This window comes from Alligator mississippiensis, chromosome 16, assembly GCF_030867095.1.
Source record: "Alligator mississippiensis isolate rAllMis1 chromosome 16, rAllMis1, whole genome shotgun sequence".
NCBI lineage: Eukaryota > Metazoa > Chordata > Crocodylia > Alligatoridae > Alligator > Alligator mississippiensis.
This window is the reverse complement of record NC_081839.1, coordinates 13,731,515-13,737,229: the sequence shown is the minus strand read 5'-3', so window position 1 is coordinate 13,737,229 and position 5,715 is coordinate 13,731,515. Positions and strand designations below refer to the sequence as shown.

The following is a 5,715-nucleotide window of genomic DNA, read 5'->3' as shown; positions in this document are numbered from 1 at the left end:
CGCCTAGAATTAAAATGTTGGTTGATAGTAAGCAGCAGCACTGTTTGCACTAATAAGTTTGGGCATGTTTTGCCATTTGACACCAAGTGGTGGTTTTTTGCACAACTTTTTATGTGCATGGAATAAATAAAGCTTGTTTAAAATGAAGTCTTTGTATGAGTATCTTGCTGTTTTTATAATACACGAGTACACGTAGTTTGACATAAAAATTAATTTCCCATAGAAAGGGGGTACGTGAAGTCTCACTCTGAGACCAAGAGGTACGTCAACTGAAAAAGGTTCAGAACCGCCGTTCCGGACCCTTGTATCAGATCATGGCAAAACCTGCTGCCTTCTTTGGAGTAATCACTAAAACCTTTTTTTTTTACTTCGATACCCACATTATTGACTGCTGTCTAGGTCTTCGTGGCCCACTACCTACTGCAGCCTCCTCATTTCTGGCATTAAAGCTTTGTTGCTTGGGTAACCCTGACCATATTCTCTCTCCCTACAGGCTTCGCACTGCTTCACCGTTACACCTGATACGAGCTTGCAGTCATTACCGCTAAGGCATTTATCATCTAGGTTCTCTGATCGTACTAGTCCCTGGCACTACCAAGAATGCCACTCTCCATTGCCCATCCCCCCCACAAAGTCATTTTTCTCCTGGCTGCTCTTTATTCGTCAACAGCTAGGTGTGGGGAAAACAGGACGTTCTGGCCCGTCTTGTTTAGATAAAACTTCCAATTCACATTTTAAAAAGAAATGCTTAAAAATAGTAAATAAATAAATAAATAAAATTCAACCTCCTCAGAGCGTAAGGTACTATCTGTGATTTGCTCTGTGGTATGGCTTCAAGTTCCTCATTAATAGCAATGCCTTGTGTTAGAGATCGTACATTGAAGCCATGGCTCCTTCCCTTAAAAGCAGCTTTCCCCCGAGCACCGCACAAGCAAAACAGTCCCTGTACGGCTGGGGTACACTGGCACGCGCAGTTTGGAGCGAGCGGTTAAGAGTCAAGGGGGTCTCTTTCAAATCACGGAAGTAGAGAACAAATCTTGACTATGACAAATTCAGTGTAATGGCAATGTTTATTTTCCCCACTTGCTGCTCCAGGGCCGGCACGGTCGAGCGCCTCGCTGGACCTTTCGGTTTCGACATGAGAGAAGCGGCAGACCCGGCTGTCGGCCGCGTCGCTTCGCAGCCTCCTCACGGACACGCGCGCCGCTGCGCTGTGCTTGTCTTTTCAAACCGTCGCTGGTTACCTTCCCGCCTCGGTGATGAACTCTAGTCTAGAGAGCAAGGCCTGCGGCCCTCCCCCTTCCCAGCTCACGGGCAGCCCCCTCAGAAACACTCGTTTCACTCGAATTTTTGACAAGGAAAAATTGTTTTTCCTGCTGCTAAGAAAGCCCCGACAGCTCAGACCGGTCTGAACTCGCTGAGCTCTTACACAACCGCCCAGCTCACGCCTCGCGCGTGCAGCGCTGACACGGCCACTGTCTCACGCCACGCCGCAGCATCTACCGGGAGTAAAGAGTTTAAGACACGAATTAACTGTAGCTGTGACTAAGGAAAGCGCCCTCCGCACAGCCGCGCTGCCGCAGCAGGGCTGGGGGACCCTCGGGTGCTGGGGACACACTTCCTGGCTCCGCGCCTGCAGGCCGGACCCCGCCCAGTCCCGGCGCCCGCGGAACCAGCGGAGCACGAGCCCGCAACCGAGTCCCCCGACCGCGTGCCGGAAAAGGGCGGCCTACGGTCATATTTAAAAGCTCTCAGCCCGGAGGGACGTCCGCCACACCCAATTAGCTGCTGCGGCGCCCAGCGCCTATCCACCAATAAACGCCGGTATGAAAGAGGCAGTGCCCGCCCTTTCCCCAGCCCCGGCCCCGGCCCCGCCCCGCCCCGCCGGCCCGGGGGGGGGCGTGGCCTGGGCGAGGGAGCGCTCGCGACGTGCCGGGGAGGCGCAGTGCGGGCGTGGCTGTGTTGGAGCGCGGAGCTCCGGCCTGGGGGGCGTGGCCTGGGCGCGGGCGCGCCTGCGCCGTGTGCGGGACCCGCAGTGCGGGAGCGGCCGCGGAGGAGCGCGGGGTTCTGAGTTGTGGGGCGGGGCGGGGCGGGGCGCAGCTCCGGGCTCGGGCAGGGGCTCGGGATGCGCCCGGGGAGGCAGCGCGGAGCCGCCCGCCCGCCCACACGGCGCTGCACATGCCCCGAGCCGGCATGCGGGAGCCCCGGGGCCGCCTGCTCCTTCCCTCCCGACCCCAGCCCCAAAACATCCGGGGAGCCCCCTCCTCGGCGCTTCCGGGTGCTTAGTGTTACCTTTTGCACGTGGCTGTTCACTAATTATTGTAAGTTTACATAGTGCTAATTAACGTTCATGTTGCTTACTAGTCTAATTATTTCTCATTCTAACGGTGCATGATTATCATGACGTTAATAAGATGATTTTTAACATTATTATCATGACATTAATGAAATTATTTGTAAAATCTGTTGGGCTCGCAAAACGCGCTCTGCATATCCAGCTTCTTTTAAAACAGTTGAACGGGAGCTAGAAACCCGACTGGGCTGGGCATCAGCTAATCATTATTATTGCAGTACTGCTATATCGTAATTATTCTTTATATATTATTGTAATTATTGTGACTGGCTGTATAGTGTTCCTGTTTTTGAAAGCCGGTGTGTTTTCTGCACTCGATGGAGGTGAACAACTTTTTTTTTCACCTCCCCTTTTCTTCAGTTAACTCTAAGACTGGGTCACCCGCTGCAGTTCGCCCTCCGTGCATTTCTTGGTTGTGTCGGGGGTGAGTTTTTGGGGGAGGTAAAAATCCTTTTAAAAATAACTACATAAATAAATAGGTCTATGGCTGCTTTTTGGGGGGCTGGGGAGAAGCCCAAAGTTGCCTGCGGGCCCCGGCTCCTCCATCCCACCTACGAGGCTGAAGTTGATTGCTTCTTCCCAGTTCCTTTTTCAAAACTAATCTACACCCAATCGAAGCTTGTTGTTAATGAATTACACATCTTAAATAGAATTTCATTACATATTTGCTAATGAATATGTAAAATAATATTCTGTATCAAATATAAAGGTCAGATTAGGATGGGATTATGGGGCAAAATACTTCTTGGGCCACCCCAAACTGCCTGTTGGCGCCACAGGGGACTGTCCCAGAGCACCTTGACCACAGCGTTGCCCGGCCCAAAGTGCGGTTTGGCCGTGCTGGCTGCCAGCTGACACCCCCCCGCCCCTGTACTAAATATATGGGCGTGAGTTAGGAACTAGTTTTGGGGCTGCGATTTTAGCCAGAAATCCTTCTTGGGCCACCCCATGACAGACCTGTGCGCCATCGGGGACTCTGCTGGACGTCTCTCACCAGTCTTGCCCAACCCAAAACACGGCTTGCCCGTGATAGACTGCGAACTGACAGCGTGCCAGTTTCTGTGCTGAGTATATGGACCGAAATAAGGACCCGGATTTAGGGCTGGGATCATGGCTAGAAATCCTTCTTGGGCCAGCCCACGCCATGCCTCTGTGGCACATGGGACTCTCCTGGTTATCTGCGCAGAGTCCTGCCCATCCCAGGAAATGGTTTGGCTGTGCCTGGCTGCAAGCTGATAGTCTGCCCAGACACCACTAACTACAGGGGCCTGAATAAAGAAGTGGGATTTGGGCTGGGATTAGAGATGGAAATGCTTGTTGGGCCACCCCGCGTTATCACTCTGTGGTACCAGCGGACTCCCCTGACCACAGCTTGCCTGGCCCAACTTGTGGTTTGGCCCTGCCAGGATGCCAGCGGACAGCTCCCCCAGCCATAGTACTAAGTATGTGGGTTTGAGTAAGGAAGTGGATCTTGGGCTGGGATTATGGTTGGAAATCTGTTCTGGGCCACCTCAGCACACCCCTGTTGCACCAGGGGACTCTCCTGCTCTTCCCTGACCAGAGTCATAGTATCATAGTACTTAGGGTCGGAAGGGACCTAAACAGCTGATCAGGTCTGACTCCTTCCCTCAGGCAGGAATGGGTGCAGGATCATATCACCCCAGCCTCCTCTTGAAGATGCCCAAGGTAGGAGAGTACCACCTCCCTTGGGAGCCCATTCCAGAGCCTGGCAGCCCTAAGTGTAGGGTAATGTTTCCTGGTGTCCAGCCTGAACCTTTTCTCTAACAATTGGAGGGTTTTATTCCTAGTAACCCTGGGTGGTGCCTGGGGGGAACAGAGCCTCCCTCAATTCTCTCTGGTCCCCCATAGTGAGTTGGTAAATTGCTATCAGTTCCCCTCTCAGCCTTCTCCTGTGGAGGCTGAATAGGTTCAGGCCTTCTAGCCTCTCTTTGTAGGGCCTGCCCTGCTGCCCCATGAAAAGTGGAGATGCTGGGGATTGAACCCAGGACCTCATACATGCAAAGCATGCGCTCTACCACTGAGCTACATCCCCTTTCAGAAGCTTAACCACTCCCTTGCTGTCCTGTCTGACTGAAGACATGGTTTGGCTGTGCCAGACCATGAACTGGCAGCCCCTGCAAATAGTGTCCTAAATTTATGGGTTTGAATAAGGAACTGGGTTTTGGGCTAGGTTGTCAACAGGAAATCCTCTTTGGGCCACCCCACACCATGCCTCTGTGGCACTGGATACAATCCCACACCCCCCAACCAGAGTCTTGCCTGGCCCAGAGTGCAGTTTTTGTGTGCCAAGCTGCCAACTGACAGCCCCCCATGCCCACTGTACTAAGTACATGGACCCAAATAAAGACCTGGTTTTGGACTGGGGTTATGGCTGGAAATACTGTTTGGGCCGGTTCCCCCATCCCCACTGTACTAAGTATACAGGCTCAAGGAAGGAATTTCTTGTGTGCTGGGATTAGAGATGGAAATCCTTCTTGGGCCACCCCACACCATGTCTCTATGGCACCGGAGGACTCTCCCGGACACCACTGACCAGTCTGGCCCGGACCAGAGCGTGGTTTCTTCATGCCAGGCTGCCAACTAACAGCCCCCCATTCCCATGGTACTAAGTATACATGCTTGACTAAAGACCCGGCATTTGGGCTGAGATTGCAGACTGAATTGATGACCAGTGTCTTGCCTGGCCCAGATGGTGTGGGGTGGCCCAAAATGGATTTCCAGCCATAATCCCAGCTGTTACCAGATTTGCCTGTCACTTTGGGGTGTGCTCATTTATTAGGGGTACATTTCTAGGGTCTTTGCAATTCTATCAATGTGCTCCTTGTGTTACCTGTGTTTCTGTACGGAGCTGTATCTCTGCCTTCTGCAAGTCCTCACCCCCAGTGGAGCTATCTTGCAGGACTCCATTTCAGTGGGGCTGGGTTCCTCCAGCCACTAAATCAGTCAAGTGCGCACGCACACACACACACTAACATGACATGCCTGACCTGGCCAGGTTTATCAGGCTGACACCTTCACATGCCAGGAATCAGTTCATTAAGGTAACACTACACTGCAGTCAGACACCAGCACACAGTGAACAGAATCCCTCTGAATGCGGCTGGGTGTCCAGCTGACACCCTCATGGGCCAGCTTTCAGTTCATTAGGGCACGCCTGAGCCAAAGTGGGTCCATCAGCCTATACAAGCTGATCCTCTTACGTGTCTCAAACTCAGCACGTCCCAATCTTTTGCCCTAACTGTCCTAGTAGTGGTAGCCTCTTGATGAGCGGACCCCACAGTATTTCTGGGCTTCACAGGGATCTTTGGCTTAGGTAAAAGAAGCGTTGCTGCAGAGCAAGT

The 5,715-nt window shown here is 52.7% G+C and overlaps 1 non-coding gene across 1 annotated transcript; it reads right to left on the bottom strand.

The window, feature by feature from the left end:
* Positions 1-4,334: 4,334 nt before the first annotated feature.
* TRNAA-UGC (transfer RNA alanine (anticodon UGC)) lies at positions 4,335-4,406 on the bottom strand. Its single transcript has one exon. It is a non-coding gene; the product is annotated as a tRNA-Ala (tRNA).
* Between the last annotated feature and the right edge of the window lie 1,309 nt (positions 4,407-5,715).